The sequence below is a fragment of the Ovis aries genome, chromosome 1 (genome assembly GCF_016772045.2).
Source record: "Ovis aries strain OAR_USU_Benz2616 breed Rambouillet chromosome 1, ARS-UI_Ramb_v3.0, whole genome shotgun sequence".
In the NCBI taxonomy this organism is placed as follows: Eukaryota; Metazoa; Chordata; class Mammalia; order Artiodactyla; family Bovidae; genus Ovis; species Ovis aries.
Window position 1 is genome coordinate 101,389,283 of NC_056054.1, and position 26,824 is coordinate 101,416,106.

General features: G+C 42.7%; 1 protein-coding gene and 1 long non-coding RNA gene across 3 annotated transcripts in view; one reads left to right on the forward strand and one right to left on the reverse strand.

Moving 5' to 3' along the window:
• The window catches only part of POGZ (pogo transposable element derived with ZNF domain), a 59,952-nt gene extending 48,901 nt beyond the window's left edge, over nucleotides 1–11,051 (reverse strand). For both annotated transcript variants that reach the window (XM_060401928.1, XM_042255053.1), the window contains exon 1: nucleotides 10,921–11,051. The gene's annotated coding sequence lies outside the window, so the exon portion shown is untranslated. The remainder of the gene's footprint in view (nucleotides 1–10,920) is intronic.
• LOC105613571 (uncharacterized) lies at nucleotides 10,897–26,378 on the forward strand. The gene is made up of 4 exons (XR_003588241.3): nucleotides 10,897–11,032; nucleotides 11,407–11,532; nucleotides 14,260–14,567; nucleotides 24,407–26,378. It is a non-coding gene; the product is annotated as an uncharacterized LOC105613571 (long non-coding RNA).
• The last annotated feature ends 446 nt before the right edge of the window (nucleotides 26,379–26,824 follow it).

Sequence of the window (26,824 nt, forward strand, 5' to 3'; positions counted from 1 at the left end):
AGTGCGTGGCACGTCATGGACTCATCCTAACTCATGCCCGGGCTTCTTTTCTAGTCAAGTTTGTCTGGGCCTGCAAATAAATAAATAATTTAAAAAATGAAATGAAAAATAATTAGCTTTAGAAGCAATCTCTAAATTTTGGTGAGAACGATGGGGTTTCCAAAGGAAATACTTCCCTGGACTTCCTGGGAAAATTTTGAGAGTCTCTACACTTTCCACCCAAGGCTTATACCTAATCAAGAGGATAACCTCATTCTATAGGCCAGATGGTGAGGCCCAATGGCACCAACGACTGTCATTGGAACAAAGGCATCAAAATGGCACTCACTGTACCTCAAGAGACATTTCAGTCAAGTAGCATTAAGTGAAGAGCTTTTAAAAGCTATTTTTACCCTGAACCTCTCTAGATTCTGGAAGCCACACGTGATTGCTTATCAAGGTGATTCATGTATGGAAGCTGCTTTGAGATGAATAGACTCATCGTAGATCTTCAAAGAAACTGTAGACTCCCCAGTAGCTTTTAGCTCCAATCAAGGCTGAGATGGATTGGCCTAAAGAAATTGTTTTGTCCATTCAAGATTATCCTCCTGTTATTCTACCTCAAACAAAAACTAACCTCTTTCCCAGGTTAACTTAAGAAATTTTTTCCTTTATGACCTCCTGAGGTGATAAAATTTTAGTATTTCCCTTGGATATTTGAGGATATTATTGCTCTTTAAGCAATACACAAATATTTGTTCCAAACCAAATGCTAAGTCAAAGTACTTGGTGCAAGACTGGCGGATGCAGAACCATATTTATTCCTTCTCTTGTACACACTCCAAACCACCAGACTATGAAAATAGGCAGTGGGAGGAAGCATCCCAGATTGTGCTCCCATGCACACGCATGCACCACCACCTATCTTCATCACCCATTTCACACCAGAAACATGTGAGTGGTTTCAACTAGTCATTCACAGGAAGAACTTTATTCTGTGAATTGTAAGACTCACTGAGCCTTCTGAAAATACTTCTGAAGCTTTTCCAGACCCGATCTGGAAAGGCCCATGGTGGGATTATGGAATGAATCGTCAAAAGACATTCTGCATGAAGCTCTAATCCTATTTTATGTTTTCCTCCAAAAATTATTATAATTCATTATAATGTCATTTGCCTCAAATATTCTTGCTGAAAAATATTTTGCCATGCTCTTAAGTGCCAACTTATGATCTATGCCAATGAGGTCTAACCCAGCAGATTGTACCATCTCCCACTGATCAATAACCATTAGAGTACCTTACTGAAAATGCATCTATGCATCCATTCATTTATTCAACAAATATTTATTGAGTACCTGCTATATGCCAGGCACTGTTCTAGGTGCTGGGAATGCAGTAACAAAGAAAACAAAATCCTTGAATTCATGGAACTTTAGTGAGGAGAGACATACAATATACATGTAAATTGTTCCAATATCTATTATAGAATACCAAATGGTTGCAAAACTTGGTGGCTTAGCACAACAGTTTTATTATTATCCCTCACAGTTCTGGGAGGTCATCAGAGGACTAAGCTAAACAGTTCTCACTTGGAGTCTCATGCAGTTGCTGAGGCTGAAGTCATCCCAAAAGCTTCCTCAAAAGTTTAGAAGTTGATGATGACTGTTGGCATGGACTGCACCTAGGGTTGTTGGTCAGGACAGTCAACAGTTGGCCTCTCCATGTGGCCTGCTGCTGCTGCTAAGTCGCTTCAGTCTTGTCCGACTCTGTGTGACCCCATAGACGGCAGCCCACCAGGCTCCCCCGTCCCTGGGATTCTCCAGGCAAGAACACTGGAGTGGGTGTTTCATGCATTTCCTTCTCCAATGCATGAAAGTGAAAAGTGAAAGTGAAGTCGCTCAGTGGTGTCAGACGCTTTGCGACCTCATGGACTGCAGCCTACCAGGCTCCTCCATCCGTGAGATTTTCCAGGCAAGACCCATGTGGCCTAGGCTTCCTCATATCATAATGGCTGAGTTCCAAGATTGAGGGTCCCAAGAGGACCAGGCAGAAGGTGTATGGGTTTTTGTGACCTAGCCTCAGAGGTCACTGAGGCTAGCATCACTTCCACCACAGTTACACACCCACCTTGGTTCAAGAGGGATGGGAAACATCTCTCAAAGGAAGTAGCAGAAACATCACATTGTAAGTAAAGTAATAATAGTGATATGGTGTAAGTGCTAGGGGTGAGGAAAAGGGAAAACAAGGAATTGAGGGTGTAGGAAAACAGTAGGGGTGGTTGGCAGAGGCTTCGTCATTAAGGTGACACTTGAGCACAGCCCTGAAGAAGGTGAAGTCAAGGGAGGATTTTGAGCCAAGGAGTGACATGGCCTGACTAACATTTTTAAAGGACCGCTCTGGCCACTTGGAGAAAACAACTGGTAGGGGCAAGGTTAGCGAGCTATTGCAATTTGCAGGTGAGAGATGATGGTGGCCTGGACCCGGGTGGGAACTGTGGAGCTGCACTTCCGTTGAGTGAGTTCTGGAGTATGTTGTTTACTTCTATGTGACCTCTTTTTCTCTAATTTAGTTTGTGCCCTGGGAGACAGTTTTGACCCATAAGGGCTAACAACATGTGTGTGGGTAATGGTACTATGCCTGCCACAAAGAAATAAAGGAAGAATATTCTGCTGAATGTTAAAATGGGAGTTTTGCAGGGGCTGGGGACACCTTTGAAGAAAGAATTCAGGAAACAAGGATAAAGATCAACAGATCATCACAGGATGGAGTAAGTTCTTTGACACTGGAAAAGATATTCTCGCTCTGCCACAGCCTGGGGGGATTGATCAACAGCTGAATGACTGATAGCTGGAAGAAACCGGGGAGAGAGGCATCTGTAACCTCAGAGCATTTGAAGAAAACTCTAAACCTTGCAACACCAGAGCAGCATCTCGAAAAAAACTATATAGTTAGCATTTCCATTTCCAGAAATGTATTCCCCTAGCTAAACAGGGAAAACCCATATTACTTTGGACAGTCTTGGAACATTGTGTCATCAGCTAACACACACATTTCTAGAGTGAAATATTAATAATATGATTGATACTTGTCATTCTCCTGTATTTGAACCATCTTGATGATTACGGGAAAAACCAAAGCAGCAGAACAAATAGCCTGGATCAAATCCTTAGGAATGAATTCACGTAGGCCTCTATAACATATTGGGGATGGGTCTGAGAGCCAACCCAGTTTCCTGTATTGAAGAAATTGGGACCCTAACACTGCTGCTAAAAAGCTATTCCAGTCTTCAGTAACCAGCTTAGAAAAACTGAATCGTCTCCGTATGAGTTTCTAAGAAAGAAGGTCAAAAGTTAATGGAAGTCCCAAGTTGGGCATTTCACAGTTAGGTAGCAGGAGGGTGTTTCTTTTCAACAGTTTTTGGAAACACTTATTTGCTTCCTTGGCTTATGGTTTCTGCCACGAGTTGAAAATTGGAAACACCTGTAACTTGGAGAGAGTCAAGGCAGAGATACAAATGACTTCAACATGTCTTCAGAAGTAGTGAGCCTTGGGTGCCCCTCTGCTGTCATTTTGTTAATGTACAGACCCAGTCACTGACTGCTCAGGTTCAGTGTGAGGGTGACCAGTACGTGTCAGGGTGGGGATTGGAGAGGACTGTGAGGTCAGTCTGGGAAGAAAGCAGCTTTGTGGGGACCAATGCCAGGTTTCCTTAAAAATGAGCATCCCGTTCTTATAGAACACACTTAGGGTCGTCAAAACCAAGAGCTCAAAGGGAGCGACTCATTTTGGAAGAGCTAGGAAAACAGTGGCAACATTTTTCACCATCTGAACATCTCCCAGCTCAAAAAGATTGACAACTGATTGCACTTAGCCTGGAAGTCTACAGAAGTCAACATGTAGGAGGAGAAGGAGACACGAAATGTCTAGCTTGACAGGGAAATCATCGGGAAATAAAGGGCAAGTGAAGAGCTATATCTGACCGCTGTCAAATAAAAACTGGGGAACTTGGAGGCTGCTGTAGATTGTACTTATGAATATTGCTTGGTAATTCCTTCTGTTTATAGGCTCTGAGGTTTTTCCAAGGGGCTCAGAAAATTCTCAGGAGGTGAGAAATAGTGGAGGAAGTTTTTCATATTGGGTTTCTCAAAGCAGAATTCCTCATTCTCTTCCAGCAAGAAGCAATGGAACGTCTCTGTCTTCAAAATATATTTTTCAAGAAATGCATGAGCAGTAACTGCATCAGTCATGAAGACTTCTCTGTGAGCTGCTATATGATTTCATGGAAGATAATACCTTAGTTAAATTTAGAATTAATATTAGTTAAGAGATACCGAGAAGCAAACCTATACTTATTGCATCTAGGTTGTTGCCATGGAGGTGAGCAGGTATAAGAATTGAGTAATTAAACTGATTCCATAAAACTTCATGGAAAAATGAATTGGATTACTTCATGGACACACTTGTGGGTTTTGTTTGTTTTTCTGGTTTTACCAGTTTATTGCTACCAACCCATCTCCCTCCACCCTCATGCATGCATTCTCAGTCATGTAACCCCACGGACTGCAGCCTGCCAGGCTCCTCTGTCCATGGACTTTCCCAGGCAAGAATCCTGGAGTGGGTTGCCATTTCCTTCTCTGCTTTATGGACACACTTGTTATGTGGCTTGTTCCTTACAAGAGATTGCAAAGCAAAATTTAATTAAAAATTGTTTTTGGTCTAAGATACATTCTTTTTCTAATTTAGCAGTGTTTGTTTTTTATTATGGTTGTAATAATTTCCAGACACAACTGTGGATATTAAAAAAACTTGAGTCATCCTTTTGAAGGACATGAGGATTAAAATCATTGTTTTACAGTTGAGGAGATTGAGGTATCCTCCAGAATTAAGTTTAAAAATTTTCTGGTGTAGATAAGTGGTCAGATTTTTGGGGGGTATCTTCTAATTGTTGGTTATATACAGTAAGAGTTAGAGATAGCACAGAGACCATCTCCTGTGATAACCAAAGAGGCATTTTTAATGCCTTTCCCATTGCCTGAAACATAAAGGTAATAAAATTTGAAAATGTGAAAGTGCCAAGATTCACCAATTTAAAATCATTTTAAAGGAGGAAAATTATTTAACCTTCATTCAGCCAGGAAATAATTCTCACTTCTAGGTTTGCATATAAATGCATTGGTGTGTTAGTACTATGAGTCAGGTGGGGATATGAATTTCCTCTTTCCTATGCACCTGCTTCCTGACAGCCTCTGATCTCCGCTTCTCCTATTTAGAAATCCTATTCCTTGTTTAGAAAAGTAAATGTTAACGTTTTATGTATTATGAAACTATTGATAATCTCTGTGAAAGCTATGGATAATCTCTACCAGAAAAATGCACATTTGTGCATATACACAAAATTTTGCAAACATTTTGCGGTTTAAAGCCCATTCCCATGTCTGTACATGGTCCCCAGGGAAAGCACCTCAGGTCCAGGGCTCGGGCAAGATGCTTCATGTCCTATCTTCCCAGAGAGATGATAGCCTCTCAATAATCATATGAACAGGTGTGCCCAAAGAACTATAGAGTTCCTTCTTATTATAAGTAGCTTATTATTGTTGTTGTTACTGTTATTTTATGTCTTCCTTTACCTTTGCCCAAATGTTCTTCAATATCTGTGAGAGTCCAAGCACCTCTAAAACCTGAAAGATGATCAGATAGTCTAGCTACCTCAGCCGGCTGAACTTGGTACCACTGGAACTGAGGAGGTTATCTCTGATTCTCCAATCCTACAAATAAAGTGACCCTCTTGGGATGCCTGGCCCCACTCCACCTGATTCATTGGCTGTGGCTTATTGAATATTCATGTTCTCTCTGCATTTCTCAGGCTCCCTTGCGAGTGTTAGGTAGGGCCTCAAGATTGAGTCCTGGCAAATGGGAATATGGGTATTAGGTGATGGGTGATTCCCAGCCCACTTAGAGACTGGTGTGGCTGTCCTCTTCCTCTTAGAGGAACGGTAGAAACATAATATAGAAACATATCAGCCAAGGCTCCTAAGTCACCCCACGGAGAAGACCTGAACTACTGAGCTTTTCAAAATACATTGGGTTTTACCAGAACGACCACAAACCTTTATTGTGCTACGCCTTTGAGATTCGATTAATTTGCTAATTCAGCATGGCCTAACTATACTGATAAATACATTGGTATAAAGACTGGATTTAAAAAAGAAGAAAGAAATTACCCCAGCACATTTTTATGGCTAAGAATGGAAATAAGTATGGTGTACTCTTGCCTGGAGAGTCCCATGGACAGAGGAGCCTCGTAGGCTGCAGTCGATGGGTCACAAAGAGTCAGACACGACTGAACGACTTCACTTTCACTTTCACAACTTGATAGAGCTTGATATTCCCTACATCGCAGGGTTACTGTATTATAGATATGACATTATATAAAATGCCTAGGATGGCACCTGGGTGATGTTAGTTACTCCATAAATGGTGGCTTTTATTAGTTCTTGAGATATCCTAGCCCATAAGTATTTAATGGGACATGATAAAACTTGACTACACTCATGGATGATAGGCTCCATATTCTGATTCTTTCTCAGATTTCTTCCCTTTAGGGTGTCTCTCCTAACTAGTTTGGGTGTGGGGCTCAAGCATCTTTTATAAAATCACTGCAAATCATAACTTCCAAGAAACAAACTGTATACTGTCTTTAATCCAATAAAAATTGAGTCAAACCCGGTTATTTCTTCCACACGTTAACTAACAAAACAGCATAACAGGCAGAATACTATCTCTAGGTGCTAATTCTTGTAGTCCAGACAATGAAAGAATATGACATATGAAATATTGCTATATGAGGGACTTCCTTGGCGGTCCAATGGCTAAGGCTCCATACTCCCAATGCAGGGGGCCCTGGGTTTGATCCCTGGTCAGGGACTAGATCCTGTATGCTGCAACTAAAGATTCTACATGCTGCAGCTAAGACCCGGAACAGCCTAAATAAACAATTCTTAAAAAATAAGGTAATGCTGCCGGAGACAGACAGTACATTCTGGATTGGTGGGGAGGAAAGCTCTATGCAGGCTCAAGTCTTCAGTGAAAACTTGAAAGAATTAGGGCTCAGATCTTGTCTTAAAGCACAGGTAGCATGTAGATAAGTGAAGGAAAGGAAGAAAAACATTCTAAGTGGGCAACAGAATGATCAAGGTACTGATCAAACTTACAAAGGTTAAATATCAGGTTAAATCATATAAAATTATTGGGGTTTTTGGGTAGGTAAAAAACAGTCAAATATGGGCAATTTCATCTTGTTCAACCTAATAAAAGTGACATCTGTGGCATGGTATACTGGAAGTTTCAACTGTATTGGAAATGTTCCTGTCTTTTGTACTGAGTAGTAGTAGATACATAAGTTCTTTACATGACTTCTTATTTCTTAAATATTTCACAATTATTAAAATAATTAAAAGAAAAGCAAAAAAAGAAAGTTAAGTCTCATCAAATAAATAACTCCTTTAGGTAACACTTTTTCTCTGGATGAAAATAACATTTCTCAGCAATCTCACATTTTCTCAGCATTCTCATACCTTCACCCTCTTTCCCAGCATTTATCCAAGTGTACCAGCAGGGCTTATCAACCATATGACAAAGGAGAGAACCCAGAGACCCCTCAAGTGCAGTGTCCTTTGACTCCTCTGCCTTTGGGGGCCATGTCCCCTCTCCACCTGGCCGCTCCTTGCCCTGTTGGTGTTTGCAGCTGAAATTTGTGCTTGGAGACCATACAGCTATGATCTGCGAGGGGGCCTTCCTCAGGGTGCTCAGGCCCTGTGGCCCTCCCTCAACCTCTTCTCAGCTCTCTGACTGTGGGTCCATGAGGCCCATGGCGCCCTGGCCCAGGGTAGCCGAAGCAGGTGGTTCCCTCTGCAGTGTTCACTCCGGGGTCACCTTGCCCTGAAAGTTCACCCCTCCAGCCACCAGCCAGAGAGTCAGTCACTGTGGCTTTCTCAGGAAAGCTGAATCTCCAGGCCTCCTGCCTGAGCACACTTCTGCACGGTGTCACAGAGCGGAACAGAGCCTCCCGGGCCTCCTGACGAGGGCCCAAGTAGGACCAGTCCCTGCCATTCCCTCCGATTCTATGATGCACCTGGGTCATCTCTACGCAGAAGCCTGGAGGGGAGAAATTGGGACACAAATCTGGCAGTTTCCCCCTTGTGCTTATTTCTTGTTCCCATCTTCCCATCATTCCCCAGGACCAAAAACATAGCGTCCTTCTGCCACTGAGCAGCAGGCATCGGGCCTGGCAGTCATACCCTCTGGGAGAACTTCCTGAATTAAGTTCCCCAAGTGGGGCTCTTCAGGGAGGCACAGGAATTCTCTTTTTCAAAGGGAATTTAGGAAATCCTCTTTCAAGCCACTAACCTGGGCTTATAAAGTTCTTGTCTTGCTATAAAATCCCATGTTGACTGTCAGAAGCCAAATATCTCAGTTATTTCCCCCTCATTCCTCTGTAACAAATCCTTATTTCCCCTAGGCAGATGAATGTCAAGGGCCAACTGAGGATCAAGTCATTTTCTCAGAAAGGGAAAAAGGAAAGCATGTTATTCTTCAAAAGATTACTTTTCTAATTGCACAAAAATTCTCCCCATCCCCTGTTGCTCTCCCTCAAAGAGCTCCAACGACTCTCATGACCCTTAAAGGTCAAACACCAAGATTTACTGGCAGGATTGGTACTCAAACATGAACAGCTAGCTGAATAGCAACCCTGACCCATGACGAACATGTACAGGAAATAAAACCAGTTAAGTAAGTTCACAGTGTTTGCTTTTCTTCTCTCCCAAAACACATCTGTGTACAGCTTTGTATACAATTTACCCAGGGGCTCCCCTTCCTACATCCACGTTTGCAATGACCCCTTCCTGCCTGGGAAATAAAATCTGTGGTGCACTTCAGATGCCAGTTAACAAGGCATGACTTACATAATCTATCTCACTGGTATCACAATTGCCTTTTAGGCAAGAGGTCTTTGGAGGAAAACACTCAGATTCCGTATTCAGTTAGTGAAAAAAAAAAAAAAAAAAAATGAAAGGAGAGACCAGGTAAAGAGTCCTGCCAATCACAAACCAGCACATTACTTACCCTCGTCTAAGCTCAGTTTCTTCAATTATGAGATAGGGTTATTAGGAGAATTCACTGACCCGATGCACGTAATTTGCTTAGCACAGAAAAGTGTTGAGAAATAGGTGTTAATGATAATCATCATTATTATTTTATTGTTATTACTGGGCCAGTGGCCCACTACTGATGATGGAAGTGTTTCCCTGCCATCAGCACCTTTACCCACACATACATGTGAGCCTTTTGATCCAAATGTTGAACTAATGAAAATGGCAGGAATGAAGTAAGCGTGTGTAATGGGGGCAAAAACAGAAATTTCAGTCAGAGACCATAGTCCTGATTAGCACAAAAGCAAGCTTCCCCCACTGAGAAGGGACAAAGTCAAATTCAAGCACTTCAGGCTCTCATATGATTTATATAGACCAATAAAAATATTTTAATAAACAATTAGGGAAAAGAAAAATGTTTATTTTAAAGTAAACATATATTAAAAAATAGACCCACAGGAATACTTGACCACATGATGTTCTAGTAACCCAGGCTTTCAGGTCTGCACTTCCGACAGCGCTTCCAGACGTGGAATGTGTCCAGGGCCCCGGGGTCACACGGTAATAGAAGAGCCATAGAGAAAAGAGGAGCTTGGCAGAATTCCCTTCATATTTTAAGCTACAGCTTTCTTTACTGAAATAATAGCTTTCAAGACACAAATTGTTCACAAGCCATTAATAGTATATATTAAGATGGGAAGATAAGCAAGAAGAATAACTAAGTCTGGCCTATTCTTTAAATGGGGACATCCTTGGTGGCTCAGACAGTAAAGAATCTGCCTGCAATGCAAGAGACCCAGGTACCATCCCTTGAAAATTCCCTGGAAAGGGGAATGGCAACCCACTCCAATATTCTTGCCTGGAGAAGTCCATGGACAGAGGAGCCTGGCAGGCTACAGTCCACGGGGTCTCAAAGAGTTGGATAGGACCAAGCAATTAACACACACACTCTTTAAATGAAACACTGCCTAAGTAGAGCGGAATGAAGTAGATGACTTTTCAAACCCTTCTAGGTCTCTTAACATAATTCCATTGTCTATTGCAGTGGTTTTGCAGACATTTTTTTGACAACACACAGCAAGAAATATATTCTACTTCTTGATCTGGTACATGCAAACATGATACTGGTTTCATGAAAGAATACTGACTCTTAGTACATAATGTTTTTCTACTCTTTTACTCGGGCTCCTTCCTTCCTTCCCCTTTCTTTCTCCCTCCCTTCCTCTCTAAAATTCCTTGCCAAACTGATTTTTGCCACTTATAATCTTAAAAAATACAGGCCTACTGGGTTTTTCTAATCACTACATATTTCTGCAGGTGAGTTTACCCATCCCGAATATGGATAGAATTCAGCCAACTTCCCAGGACAGCAGTTTCTAGGTTTGACTTTGGTCTCTAGGATATTTAATAAGTCATTCCCAGGGGATCTTGTTTTCTCTATAGCTGAAGGTAAGGATTTAGGAGCCTGGGGGAAGAAGGGATTCAGATGAGAATCAACAGAAGGAACTGCAAGGTCTGAAGACAAGAACCATTCATCTGGTACAATATATTTTGTTAATTTAAGAAAAACTCTTATCTTAAATATTTAGCATCATCAAGCACCTTTTACAGTTAACCCAGCAAACAAAGCTCTGGCTTGGAGGCCCAATCATTTATTTTCACTGAAAAGAGACCTCTTTTCTAAAAGCCAGGTCCCATCCCCCGCCCCCAGAGCCCCGACCCCTCCCAGGCCTCGGGTAACTTTTCCCTCCAGTTTGGTGGAAGGTTACATTAGAAGAAAATAGTCCCTACCGTCTAGAAACTTTTCAGGGGAAAAGAGGGCGTTTGACGTGTGGGTGGGTGTGCGGAAAGCGCCAGCAGGAGCAGCGGGAGCGGCGAACGCCGGGGGCTGGGCTGCAGACGGGTGCGGAGGCGCCAGCGGCGGGGGCGGGACGGGGCGGGGGTAGCGAGGCGGGGCGCAGGGGAGACGTAGCCCTGAACTCTCCCAAAGGGCAGTGGCTGCCGGCTCTCCTCGGTTGAGCGGTCTCTGCCCGCGAGGGGGCGCTGGCGGCCGGGGAGTTAAGGATGGGGCCTTGGCCTCCCGAACCCAGTGAGTGGCTTGGGTTGTCAAGACTCGTCTTTTTTTTGATAATTTCTTTTTGTCATGATGGTCTTTTGGCCTCCGACTCCGTGAAGGGAGCCATATTAAGAGTGCAGAAGAGGTGACCTGGAGGAAAAATTAAAAGGCGACTTTTAAACATAGAGTTTTTCTTTCTTTTCTCTCTCAAATTAATTTAGATGTAAATTACATTTGGAAAGATCAGGCTGCAAGGCTCTCATTTACCCTCACCAGATACTTAGAATAAGATTTCGGTGTGATAGTAATTTTGCCAGTGGAGGCCGACTCCCCAAAACATCACCCTGGTAAGTAATGAACATTTCCATGGGTTATGACTTTGAGGTTTTGTTTTACTCCATTCTAATACATGGCCTTTCTAAAAGTGCTTAGATCATAACTCAGCCCAGGTTTAATTAAAGTTATTTTTGAAAAATCTCGATGGGTAGGTAATTTACCTAGCTTCTCATTCAGATTGAGGAAATTTTGCTTAATTGCTGCATGCATTTCTAAGTATCTTTTGCCATGCTGTTTTTAGTGTGGATGGAAGACAGTCTCTCTCTTTCCTGGTTGGTATGTCAACAAACATTTGAGGAGTGTTTAGTTCAGAATACTGTTGGGTATTAAGCATTAAATGATCTGATATACCTGTCAATTTCATCAGAAACAGCATTTATGTATACATATAGTCTATATCGGGCTTCCCAGGTGGCACAGTGGTAAAGAATCCGCCTGCCAGTCCAGGAGATGCAAGAGTTGCAGGTTTGATACTTAGGTCGGGAAGATCCCTGGAGAAGGAAATGGCAACCCACTCCAGTATTCATGCCTGGAGAATTACATGCGCAAAGGAGCCTGGAAGACTACAGTCCATGAGGTCAAAAAGAGTCAGATGCGACTGAATGCACACACACATACACACACACACTCACACTCACACATCTATACCATGCTATACACCAGAACACACACACACACGTCTATACCACGCTATACACCAGAAATCTTTGTGAAATGTAGACTCAAATTAGAGACCTTGTTTTATTTTGCAATGAAATGGAGTTAATCTCATTGCAGTGTTGTGTAGATTTTAAGATACCTAGGATATAATAGGGACTCATTAACTGATAACTATTTATTATTTATCTAGATATGCTCCAAAGTGCTTTGCTCATGGCAAACAGTAAATACTGGTTGAATGAATGAACATGGCATGTTCCTTACTATATACGTAGGGAAAACACCAGGATGGGGATCCAGTAGTGCAATGACGTCATCAATGAAGCTTAGCATGGAGGTGTCTGCCCTAAAGCCCTTTCACCAGATGCAGGCTCTCTTGACCTTGGAATGTGGATTACTTAAACTTAAAATTTTAGGGGGAAAAAAATGGGTGCCTACTTGACTAGTAGGCCCTCGCCTCTTGTTAGTATGGAGCTTGAGAAGTTTTCTTAAATGTGGAAAAGCTAAGCTCACTTGACACAAATCAGGGGGAAGAAAGGTTTCTACAAGTTATTCAAGTTATTCATGTCAAAAGCGATTAGTGGGCCCCAGCTTCCATTACATCATTCACTGGGAGAGTGTAGGCTGGGAGCTCTGCAAGTCACATGATTCCATGGAGGAATTAAGGCTGAATTTTCTTTTGTGTTTCTGCCCTTAGCTATATTCAGTAGTAAGCATGTTTGGAAAAGGTTAAAACAGAACATGGAGCTCTAGTTTATTTTAATGCTGTCAGACTGCAAAGCAGTGGAAACTTGCTGAAGAGATTTACCAAGCTGTTTCCTTAAAGACTTTAGTGAATTAATTAAAAGGATTCTGAGAGATACAACATGCCAGACCCCTACTGGCTCATAAAATTGTTCTTTCTGATTGATGTGACTTGACAGCTAAGCACAGCGCATGTAAAGCTGCAGGGGAATAAAACAAGAGTAGTGCTGATGTGTTCAAAAGACATGTGAGTGTTCCGCTTGAATTGGCTGTGACCACAGAGTCAGCTGGACACTGTGCTCGTTTCCTTTGGCTCAAGTACCCGAGCTCCGTAGCAGCTCAGATTTGGCAAGGTGCTCAACCACTGAGTGAAAATCAAGTCACAGCTTCAGAAGAGATTCACAGATGGCGATGTGTAGGTATTCTGTTTCATGTTTTAGTCATTGCCTTTAGAGTGCCTGCTTTAAGGTGGTACTCGGTTACGGAACCATGCCTGCGCCACGGTCTCCAGAGGGACTGAGCCACAGGTGAACTGTGTTCTTTAGTAGACAAATATCTCAGACAAGCAGATGGGTCGCAGAAGTATTCTAAAGTTTTTAGCCAAATTCTGGGCAATGTTGGGTCTAACTGATTTAGAAAACACATTCTTTTTCAGCCAACAGTGAAGCCAAGATTGTTAACAATATGATCCAACACTGAAAGCCTTCATCATTAATACATACCTGCAGTCAGAATTTGAATGTGACCTGGCCAAATATATTTACTCATTGAATGCTTATTTAAATAAGTGGTAGGCCTTGGAGATACCTCAGTTCTTATATTCTCTCATAGTGCTGTTTAGTAGGAGCATAATGTGAGCCATATAAATAATTTAAAATTTTCTGGTAGCCACATAAAGACATTAAAAAGAAACCAATCACATTAATTTTAATAATGTATTTTATGTCCACCAACTATATAGATATCATTTTAATATGTAGCAATATAGAAATTATTAATATTTGCATTCTTTATTCTGAATTGTTTTCTAATTCAGTGTGTGTTTTACACTTAGAGCACATCTCACATTGCACTGCTCAGATTCCACATATGACGAGTGATGTTGGGCACCCCAAGTCTAGAGGGAAACACAGAGGAGTAAAAAGGTAATTTCAGTAAGACGTAATAAAGGCAATGATGAGAGAAGTGTAAGGTACAATGAGAACACATAGAAAGGGCTTAGTTCCTTTCGTCTTCCACCTGAAATTTCCATACTTTTCTCTGCTCCTCTGTATTCTTCCTGCCACCATGCCAATCCAAGCTGGCATCATCTCTTTCCTTGATTTCCCCAACAGCCTCCAAAATTGTCTGCCTGCATTCACCCACGGCCCTCTCTGCAGCTACAGTGGTCTTTTGAAAATGACCGTGTGGGACTTCCCTGGTGGTCCAGTGGCTAAGAATCTGACTGCCAGTGCAGGAGACATGGGTTCGATCCCTGGTCTGGGAAGATACCACGTGCTGCAGAGCAACTGAGCCCCGGCACTGCAGCTGTTGAAGCCTGCTCACCTACAGCCTGTGCTCCGCAACGAAGAGCAGCCGCTGCTCACAGCTAGAGAAAGCCTGTGCACAGCCAGAAAGACCCAGCGTGGCCAAAAATAAAGAAGTAAGTACTTTTGAAAAATGTCCATCTGATAATATCATTCCCCTGCTGCAAACCTTAACTGTATGATGAACGCACGTTGAACAGGTGTGGAATGATGGATATAAAACCCCCGGCACAAGGCTTCTGCTCACTGGTTGGTTCTCCCATCTCCCTTTCGCTGTCTTGTTTCTGTCCTTTCCCTCCCTGGCTCTGGAAAAGCCATCTGCCTCTCACTTCCTCTCATCACTTCTTAGTCCCTTATCATTTGACTTTTCTTTTTTCTTTCTTGCTTTCCTCTTTCCTTTTTTTTCCTCTCTCTCTCATGCTTTAGTTTATTACAGTATAGAATTTAAACAGGCGTAAATTTTAGTGCTGTAGGGAGTTCCCTGGTGACCTAGTGGTTAGGATTCTGGTCGCGATTCTGGACTTTCACTACCGTGGCCTGGGATCAGTCCCTGGTCAGAGAACTGAGATCCCATCACACAAGCTTCACAGCACAACTGACAAAAACAGACAAAAAAATGTGTGCTGTAGTTATGTACTTCAAGTTCTTCATTTTATTTGTTTATTTGCTACTCGGCATGTGAGATCTTGGGCTTCCCGGGTGGCGCTAGTGGTAAAGAACCCGCCTGCCAGTGCAGGAGACATAAGAGACACAGGTTCAATCCCTGGGTCAGGAAGATCCCTTGGAGGAGGGCATGGCAACCCACTCCTGTATTCTTGCCTGGAGAATCCCATGGACAGAGGAGCCTGGCAGGGTATAGTCCATAGAGTCGCAAAAAGCTGGACACGACTGAAGTGACTTAGTGCAAATGCACTCTTGTGAGGTCTTAGTTCCCTGACCAGGGAATGAACCTATGCCCCTGCACTGGAAGCGAAGTGTCAACCACTAGACCATCAAGGAAGTCCCAAGTCTTCATTTTAAAACTTAGAAGAGATTGACCTTGTATCAGGATTAAATTAATATGCTTTTTATTTCAGCATGGCCTTCAGTTAACTCTTCTTATAGAGAACTTCTGTAGACGCAAACGTATTCTCTCCTGGGAGGAAAGCAATCTCCTTTCATGTTTTGAGAGGAGAAAATGATGCAGCTATATACACAGTATCCTCCTCTAGTGATTTGGAACAAGTCAGAAGGAGAACCCAGGTACCTGCCCGTAGCTGTGCCTTTCTTAGGTAGATGGCTGCTGCCTTCTGGCAGTAGGGCAGTGAGGCAAGTTAATTATTCAGTGTCAGTGGAGGTAAATAAATAAATGAATTACCTAATTAAATAAACCTTCGGGGTGCTAAAAGCTGGCAGTTTCCTTAACCACACACTTTTTTTTTTGAGAACCAGTTCTCTTGTATGAAGGAACAGCCAACCCAGGCATATGGGCTCTTCCCTTTTACCTCTGAGAAAGTGGATTTATGACCGTCTGTACTCATCTCTCTGTTTATGTCTCTGACATAGGCCACTCTGCCAGTTGCAAGCGCTCTTTCTACCTCCACTGAGAACATGGAGAGATTCTGCCATTACAAAAGGAAGTGTTGGTTGCTCAGTCGTGCCCGACTCTTTGCAACCCCATGGACTGCAGCCCTCTGTCCATGAGATTTTCCAGGCAAGGATACTGGAGTGGGTTGCCATTTCCTTCTCTAGGGGATCTTCCCAACCCAGGAATAGAACCCAGGTCTCCTGCATTGCAGGCAGATTCTTTACCAGCTGAGCTACAAGGGAATCCCCTACAAAAGGAAAGAAAGTTATAATTCAAGAAGGACTTCCTGGGCTTCCCTGGTGGTCCAGTGGTTAAGAATTTGCCTAGCAATGCAGGGGACAAGGGCTCGATTGCTGGTCCGGGAGGACCCCACACGCTGCAACTACTGAGCCCACACGCCCTAGAGCTGTGCTCCACAACAAGAGAAGCTGCAGCAACAAGAAGTTCATGCACCACAACTGGAGAGAGGCCTCACTCACCATAACTAGTGAAATTCCACATGGAGCAACAAACACTCAGGGCAGGCATAAACAAATAGATATTAAAATTAAAGAAAAAGAAAGGACTTCCTGCTGTCAAGGCATGACAAACACTAACACAAAACAAGTGAGGGAAAATCTTAGCTGAGAAAAGATGTCTCTGTTATAGAAAACACCCCACCTCACCCCCTTCCCCCATCCCAAGCCTAGCTTGAGCCCTACTCCCAGAAAGGCTTGGGCGTTCAGAGTCAGAATCAGCAAGCTTTTGTTGAATAGACAGATACTGCATACAAGGCAGTCCCATGTACTTCTTTCTACTACACCCATTTAATATTTGAACTTAAGAGAAACCCTCCAACTTTTTCCTAAATGGAATTTTATTTTGAAATGAGATCCTGCAGCATGAGGACCAACTACAGAAATAATTTAGTGTTAAGGGACCTCCACAGCCTGAAGCATTTTTCCTGACTTGGACCATGTTCCATGCACATCCAGAGGCTATACCACATCCTACACTAACAGCTTGTTCTTAACCTCCCACTTCAAAGATTTACTGAGAATTTCTTTCTGAGCAGAACTACTCTTGTGAAAGAAATAGTAGAAGCATGCTGTGTTAGTTAGGATAATTGCTATAATAGAAAGATCCAAGTAAAGGACATAGCTCACATACAGTAGTTTATTTCTTGCTTCTAGGGTTATATAACTTTTGAACTGTGGTGTTGGAGAGAACTCTTGAGAGTCCCTTGGACTGCAAGGAGATAAAATCAGTCAATCCTTAAGGAAATCAGTGTTGAATATTCATTGGAAGGACTGATGCTGAAGCTGAAACTCCAATACTTTGGCCACCTGATGCGAAGAACTGGCTCATTGGAAAAAGACCCTGATGCTGGGAGATATTGAAGGCAGGAGAAGGGGGTAACAGAGGATGAGTCTGTTGGATGGCATCATGGACTTGATGGACATGAGTTTGAGCAAGCTCTGGGAGTGGGTGATGGACAGGGAGGCCTGGCGTGCTGCAGTCCGTGGGGTCTCAGTCAGATATGACTGAGCGACTGAACTGAGGGCTGCAGAGCAGCACTCCTCCATGCAGCCATTTAGGAACCCAGGTTAATGAAAGCCTGCAAAAGGCGTGGAGGAAACACCTAGGAGGTTTTTATGAATCTAGAAGTAGGGCTGTTGTCGTTTTTTTTGCTAAGTCATGTCTGACTTGGCGATCCCATGGACTGTAGCCCACCAGGCTCTTCTTGTCCACAGGATTTCCGAGGCAAGAATACTGGAGTGGGTTGCCAAAGAAAATTTTCATATATAGAGAGGACTGAGCCCCCAGGATGAGGGTGAGCAATGTGGAGCGTATCCATCCTACTTTCATTCACCCTGGAGACCACTGACGGCCATTGGCATTAGTTACCATCCAGAAGGATGTGACAGCTAAGGCCTGAAGGAAAACTGTTGTGTTTATTGACTGTTCATCTCTCACACTCAAACTTTTCTTTCCATTCTCCCAACTATGTCTTAATTCATCATTTCCTTTTTTTAAAAAAATATGTATGTATTTGGGGGCACTTGGTCTCAGCCGCTGCTCACAGGGTCTCTGATCTTTGTTGTAGCAATTGGGATCTTCAGCTGCAGCATGCTCAATCTTTTAGTTGTGGCATGCAAACTCTTAGTTGCAACATGTGGAATCTAGTTCCTTGACCAGGAATCGAACCCAGGCTCCCTGCATTAAGAGCTTGGAGTCTTAACCACTGGACCACCAGAGAAATCCCCAGTTCATCATTTCTTAAACTACATAAATAGCCTCCTAACAGAGGCCCCTACCTCTGTCCTCACGCACCTCAACCCCATCTAACATGTGACTCTCACCATCTTATGCTTCAATAGTTCCTTGTCACTCACAGGCTTGAGTCAACTTCCGTGATAAAAATCCCATCAGGACATTCACATTCCAGTCCCTTCCTACCTCTTAGACCTCATCTCTTGGCATTGCGCCCTGGGCATTCTGTGTCCAGCTTTGTCTTCCCGGCATACTCTAGGTACTGACGTGCCTCCTTGCCCGGGATGTGCCATCCTTCCTGGGATGTGCATCCTTCCTGGGATGTGCATCCTTCCTGGGCCCACTCCCACCTGTCCGTCAATTCTCTCTTTAATGTCACTCCATCAGTGAAACCTTTCTTGATTCTCCTCAGCTTGGTGATGCACCCCTTCTTCAGAATAATCGTAATTGATTGGTAAAGAATAGTTATCTCTCTAAAAAATGTATTTTTCTCCCTTAGACTACTAAGTGAGGCCCTAGAACGTGTGTTTTCATTGTGTATCTCAAGCGCTTCATGTGGTTTCTGATGAAGTGTTGGTGTTCAGTGAAGATTCGTCAAGTGAATGAATGAATGGTTTTTAACATTTGGATCATTTAAGGATGAAGATGCTCGTTCTTGTCTGTCACCCACCTAAGAATAAAGGGTTTGGAACTTCCCTGATGATTCAGTAACTAAGACTTCGTGCTCTCAATGCAGGGGACTCTGGTTCAATCCCTGGTCAGGGACATCCCATATGCCACAACTGAAAATCACACATGCCACAACAAAGACCTGGCACAGCCAAAAAAAGAAAGAAGAAAAAGAAAAGAATAAAGGGTGTGAGGAAGATAGGACAGGAAGTTGACACAAAACCAGAAGAAATGAAAGTTGGATCTCAGAAGACTGTCGAATGAGAGGACTCTGACATGTCAGTGTGTAGGGTTGGATGGGACATCTCAATGCTGTGAGAGAGGAGACTGCTCATCAGTACCCAATCTTCCATGCCTCCTTACTAACAGAGAGCCCTTATATTATTCAAAGTGTCAGTAAGCCTAGCTTATTGGAGGGGGTTTCTTGGAACAACTTTGAAAGATGGCTGACTTCGCTGGGAGGTCTTCCCTTTCCCTCAGCCTCATTTCTGCTGCTTAGAATGGATGTGGTATCTGCAGCTGCAAATCTTGTTACCAGGAGACAACCCTGAGGATGGAAGCCATGGGCTAAGGAGAGCAGAATAGAGACATAGAAGGAGCCTGAGTCCCTGATAGGATGGAGTCACCCTGCTGGGCCTGCCATGCCTATTTTGAACTTCTTCCCCATAAGAGAGAACTAAAGTTTCAATTTGTTTAAATCACTCTTACTCACATTTTCGGTTTTATGTGAAAGTGAAGTGAAAGTGTTACTTGCTCAGTTGTGTCTGACTCTTTGTGACCCTATGGATAGTAGCCCGCCAGGCTCCTCTGTGCACAGATTTTCCAGGCAAGAATACTGGAGTGGGTTGCCATTCCCTTCTCCAGGGGATCTTCCCGACCCAGGGATCAAACCTGAGTCTCCTGCATTGCAGGCAGATTCTTTACCATCTGAGCCACCAGGGAAGCCCAAACTAATCCCAGCTGATACAGAGGAGATATTTACAGAGTCCTCATACATCACATATTTCATGCATGTTACCGCTATAAAGGATAGTGCTATAAAGGTTAGCCAGCTTGCTCCTTGTCCAGCTGTGTGTTATTGGGAAAGTTACTTCACCACTCTGTGCTTCAGTTTCCTCATCTGTAAGATGAAGACAACACAATAATAGCACCTCCTCATAGAGTTATGAAGACTGGAGAGTTCCTGTATGTAAAATGCTTAGAACTGTGCTTGGCGTATAGTCAGTGCCTACTGTTGCATGCATGCTCAATCACATCCGACTCTGTGACCCTATGGACTGTAGCCCACCAGGCTTCTCTGTCCATGGGATTTTCCAGGTAAGAATACTGAATTGGGTTGCCATTTCCTTCTCCAGGGGATCTTCCTGACCCAGGGATAGCACCTTCATCTCCTGTGTTGGCAGGCGGATTCTTTACCACTGAGCCACCAGGGAAGCTGGTGCCTACTCTTAGCAATTGCCATATTAGCAATAACATAATCGCATTCAGATGCCTGACTGTAGCTCAGAAAACTTCAGTAACTTGTCTAAGGTGACACAGTAAGTGGTAGAGCCAAGCTGCAAACACAGGCCTACATGAATCTTAAAACTCTGCATTTCTCCGTGCGCTTTGGAAGGACCCAGTGTGGGTAGGCTGCGGGGTGGAGGGCAGGAGACTGGATAGATGAATGAAATCCTGCCTTTTGCTCCGTGTGACCTTGAGTCTTCCCCATGGAGCCAACATCCATCTCACCATCTTGTGGCCACAGGATTCACTGAGGTCTTGATAGAAGTGACGTGGAGTCCAGTGGGGAGAGCTAAAGCCAGCCAAGGGCTTAGCTGAGCCAACCATGGGAGGAAGATGGGGAATTTAAGGAGAAGGAAGGCAGCAAGCAAGTTCAAGGGAAGCATGCTCAGCCTGACTTCCCAGTCCCAAGTCCCCATCCTTAGATCTAAGAGTGTCAGCCTCCCATAAAAGTGAGGCTCAGGAAACTCTAGGCAGTTGATAAGACCTTCTTAAGCATGATATGGGGCTCTCAAGAGAAGAAATGGAAGATATAATCCCCTCAAGGAACTGGTCATACAATTATCCATTTAAGCAATCAATCAGCAGACAAAACTGTATATGGTTAAGGGCATGACTCTTTAATAGAAAACAGAATTGTATATGGTTTATTTGTCTGAAAGTGAAAGTCATTCAGTCATGTCCGACTGTTTGTGACCCCATGGACAATACAGTCCAGTGGAACTCTGCAGGCCAGAATACTGGAGTGAGTCACTGTTCTCTTCTCTGTGGGATATTCCCAATCCAGGGATTGAACCCAGGTCTCCTGCATTGCAAGTGGATTCTTTACCAGCTAAGCCACCAGGGAAATTGGACTGGGTGTGAATTCTGTCTCTCCAGTTTGCTGTGTGACCTTGAGCAACTTATTTAACGTCTCTGTGCTCCGGTTTCCACTTCTAAAAGAAGGGAGATAATACCACCTGGTCATTAAGTTCTCATGGCAAGAATACTGGAGAGGTCATGATCATGGTATCCAGTCCCATCACTTCATGGCAAATAGATGGGGAAAAAGTGGAAGCAGTGACAGATTTTATTTTCTTGGGCTCCACAATCACTGCAAACAGTGACTGCAACCATGAAATTAAAAGATACTTGCTCCTTGGAATGAAAACTATGACAAACCTAGACAGCATATTAAAAAGGAAAGATATCACTTTGCCGACAAAAATTCATGTAGTCATGGCTTTTCAAGTAGTCATGTATGGGTGTGAAAGTTGGACTATAAAGAAGGGCTGAGCACTAAACTGATGCCTTCGAATTGTGGTGCTAGAGAAGACTCTTGAGAGTCCCTTGGATGGCAAGAAGATCAAACCAGTCAATCCTAAAGGAAATCAACCCTGAATATTCACTGGAAGGACTATGCTGAAGCTGAAGCTCCAATATTTTGGCCGCATGATGCAAAGAGCCCACGTATTGGAAAAGACTCTGATGCTGGGAAAGATTGAAGGCAAAAGGAGAAGAGGGCAGCAGAGGATGAGATGGTTAGCACCACCACCTCAATGGACATAAATCTGAGCAAACTCCAGGAGAGAGTGAAGGATAGGGAAGCTTGGTGTGCTGCAGTCCATGGCGTTGCAGAATCAGACACAATTTAGCAACTGAACAATAATACCACCTGGGCTTCCTAGGTGGCGCTAGTGGTAAAGAATCCTCTTGCAATGCAGTTGGCCAGGTTGGATCCCTAGGTCAGGAAGATCCCCTGGAGGAAGAAATGCAACCCACTGCAGTATTCTTGCCTGAAAATTTCAGAAACAGAGGAGCCTGGCGGGCTACAGTCCAAGTGGCCACAAGGAACACACACGCATAATACCACCTACTTTATAAGATCATCATGAAGATTAAATGAGGTAATATATGTAAAAGAATAGCGTCTGACATATAGTATAAATGCATAGTGTGAAAGTCACTCGGTTGTGTCCGACTCTTGATGACCCCATGGACTACACACACACTCCATGGAATTCTCCAGGTCAGAATACTGAAGTGGGAAGCCATTCCCTTCTCCAGAAGATCTTCCCAACCCAGGGATCAAACCCAGGTCTTTCACACTGTGGGAGGATTCTTTACCAGTTGAGCCACCAGGGAAGTCCATAAACACGTGTTGTTTAAATAAATATATACAATTCGAGAGTTATGGATAACATATAAATGAAACACTCCTTTTGTAGTTTAGCGCCATAAAAATTCAAAAACAGGAAAAATCATAGGAGAAAAGAAATTTCACTATTTTAGTGGAACCCAATAATGGACAGAGATGTGGGCTGGGTCCAGGCAAAAGTATGGAGGCAGAAACTGGCATGGTCAATGCTACGGATGAGGTGGGGGTGAGAAGGGATGGTCAGACAGTAGAACTGGGGAATAGGGAGGGAGAAGGTTGAGGTCTGATTACATAAGACTCTGAAAGCTAGATTTGCTTTACTGGGCAATGACGAGTGGTTGGAACATTTCATGATGAATGTGGCCTATCTGGAAGATTCATCTGGCAGATGAAGATTGGAGAAGAGAAAATTAGAAGGAAGAACAATTAGGAGGCAGTTACAAAAATTCTGGCTTGAGGCAGTGAGAACCTAATTTAATATTGCATTAGACATGGAGGAGATGAGGGGAAATTTTGAGATATATGGTTTTATTTATTCTTTTAATTTTTATTTTATATTGAAGCATAGTTGACTAACAATGTGTTAGTTTCAGGTGTGGAGAAGGCAATGGCACCCCACTCCAGTACTCTTGCCTGGAAAATCCCACGGACAGAGGAGCCTGGTAGGCTGCAGTCCATGGGGTTGCAAAGAGTTGGACACGACTGAGCGACTTCTTTCACTTTTCACTTTCATGCACTGGAGAAGGAGATGGCAACCCACTCCAGTGTTCTTGCCTGGAGAATCCCAGGGATGGCAGAGCCTGGTGGGCTGCTGTCTATGGGGTTGCACAGGGTCAGACACGACTGAAGGTACTTAGCAGGAGCAGCAGTTTCAGGTGTATATCAAAGTGATTCAGTTATACATATACATGTGTCTATTCCTTTTCAATTTTTTCCCCATTTAGGTTATTATAGAATATTCAGTGGAGTTCCTGTGCTATACGGTCAGTCTTTGTTGGTTGAGATATATGGTTTTTAATTTATTTTCAAAAAAATAAAGGTAAGTTATACTTAAAGTTGATCTTCCCTGGTGGCTCAGCTGGTAAAAAATCTGGCTGCAATGCAGGAGACCCCGGTTCAATTCCTGAGTAGGCAAGTTCCCTTGGAGAAGGGATAGGCTACCCATTCCAGTATTCTTGGGCTTCCCTGGTGGCTCAGATGGTAAAGAATCTGCCTGCAATGCAGGAGACCTGGGTTTGATCCCTGGGTTGGGAAGGTTTTCTGGAGGAGGGCATGGCAACCCACTCCAGTATTCTTGCCTGGAGAATCCCCATGGGGAGAGGAGCCTGGTGGGCTACAGTCCATGGGATCACAGAGATTCACACATGACTGAGAGACTTAGCACAGCACAGGACAGCATACTTAGAGTTAAAAAAATCGAATAGTACATAAAGGCGTAAAATGAAAAACAAAATCTCCCTTCTCTTCCTCACCTCCAGTCTAGCTTCACAAAGGCAACCACTTTTAACAGTTTCTTGTGTATCTCAGAAGAGTTTTAAGCACATAGCTGTCAATAAACAGTTGACTCTCTTTTTTTCAAGGAGGTTACGTTCTATAATGTTGCTTCCAACACTGAATTAGCAAATACCATTGCTCCTGGGGGGAAATACAGGGTAGGTTCTTGCAAGCCTCTGATCAGAACATTTTCAACTAATAAATTCATAACCTTGTTTTGTGTTTCTGTTGAAAGACACCTTCTTTAATAACTATCGTTTCGTTAACTCGTGACTAACAGCCTTCTAAATCCTGCCTGAAGGAAGCTTATTTAACACCTGTTTTCTCTGTAGGGCACAGCTCAGCCTTCTTGCACCTGGAGGCGCTTAAGCACTACCGTTGGGGGCCACTGAACAGTGAAATCACCAACAAAAACCAACCTGAAAACCACACAGCTCTGAACAGACCGTGAACAGGACACTTGGCAGGATAAGAGCTGAGACAAGAGGCGGAGTGTTGCCCTGTTGGGCCTCAGCTGTCCCATGACTCAGATTTGTTGTTGCTCTGGACTTGTCTGGGAATGACCATGAAAACCTTATGAGCACTGACTGGGGAATTACAGATAAATTTTAGTAAGTAGGCAAATTGACAAATACAGAACTTACAAGTCATGAGGATGAACCAAAGGTAGAGAGAGGACCAGTTTCTCAACCATGTGACTTGATGTGACTTGTCCAGTCATACAGATTGTATTCGGAAGGGCCTTGAGCTTGGTTTAATGCTCTGCTGCTGTTATTGTCCTGAAGTTCCTAACTTAAAAGCAAAAATTATTGTTGATTTACAATATTGTGTTAGTTTCAAATATACAGCAAACTGATTTGGTTATATATATACTATACATAATTTTATATAAAATAAAATTAATAAAATATTTATTTTATATAAAACAGATTATTTTCCATTATAGGTTATTATAAGATATAAAATATAGTTCCCTGTGCTATACAGTAAACCCTTGTTGCTTGTTTTTATCTATTTTATATATAGTAATGTGTATCTGTTAATCCCATACTCCTAATTTATCCCTTCCCCCCACCTTGAAATTCTTAACTTTTGAACAAGAGGCCTCATGTCATTTTCACTTTGCACTAGGTTACAAATTATGTAGCTGGTCTTGTCTTTATGTTTGTGTATGCATATTTAATTGCATGAATGAGATCATATTATAAATACCCTTTTTTCCTTCTTATAGTTTTCTTTTTTAAAAACTCAATCTTCGGTGGTATTTTTATATAGACATATATAAATCTACTTTCATCCTTTTAACATCTGTGGTGTAGATGTATCATGATTTATTTTTCAAGTCTCCAGTTACTTTGGACAATACTTTGTTTATGAATTTTTGCTTTTAGGAATTATGCCAAAAGAACTACCCTTGTTAAACACACACACGCTTCGGCATATCATCCAATTATATTCATACACTAAACTAGCAGTAGAATTGCTGCTAGATTGAAGTATATTTGTATTTCAAATAATGATCATTATTGCCTTGTTGCTCTCTAAAAAGTTTGTACCAGTTCTCACTCATACCAAGAACATTTGAGAATTTATGTTCTTAAATACAGCTTGCCAACTTCACAAATTTCCAAACTTAAAAAAATTTGTCAATCTGGGCTTTCCTGGTGGCTCAGTGGTAAAGAATGGAAGATCCGTTGGAGAAGGAAATGGCAACCCACTCCAGTATTCTTGCCTGGGAAATCCCATGGAGAGAGAAGCCGGCTGGGTTACAGTCCATGGAGTCACAAAAGAGTTGGATACAACTTATTGACCAAACAATACCGTTCTAAAAAAATAATAATGGAAAAAAAAAATTGCCAATCTCATCAGCTGAAGAGGTATTTTGAGCTTCCCTGGTGGCTCAGTGGTAAAGAATCTGCCTGCAATGCAGGAGACCCGGGTTCAATCCCTGGGTTGAGAAGATCCCCTGGAGAAGGAAATGGCAACCCACTCCAGTATTCTTGCCTGGAGAATCCCATGAACAGAGGAGCCTGGCTGGCTACAGTCCATGGGGTTGCAAAGAAACATGACTGAGCAGCTGACAAACGAAAGAGGTGTTTTGTAGTTATTTTAATTTGCATGTATTTAATCATGTGTGAAGCTGCACATTTTTTCGCATGTTTATTAATCATTTTTTCTCTGTTTTTGCATCTCCTATTGCTATCCTTTCTTCATTTTCCTATTAGGTTGTCTTTGTACTTTGTATAAATTAAAGAAATGAACCCTTTGCTTGTTATAATAATTATAAATAATCCTGACTTATGAGTCTTTTGCTTTTATTTGCAGCATTGTTTTTTCCAAAACAGAAATGAAGATTTTTGTGTTATACACCGAAACTTCTGGATGAGAGATATTTTAAATTTCAAACAGGGAATTCCCTGGTGGTCCACTGATTAGGACTCTGCGCTTTCACTGCTGGAGTCTGGGGGAGCTAAGATCCTGCCAGCTGAGTGGTATAACCAAAAAAAAAAAACCTTTCTTAATCAATATTACTTGATGATAGCTCAGATGTAAAGGGCCTGGGAAAGGAAGACATCAAAAGACAACAGCAATGTTTCTAGATTTGGGGAATAATAATAGTGTCTTTACCAGGTTTCTCCGACAGGAGTTCTCTCAGTGATAGGTCCTTCACCACGAGCTTAGGGAGCTGAAGTTTCAAAATCAAGAGTTCATTAGAGTTTACTGCTTTTATTTTTTAATAAATGATTTAG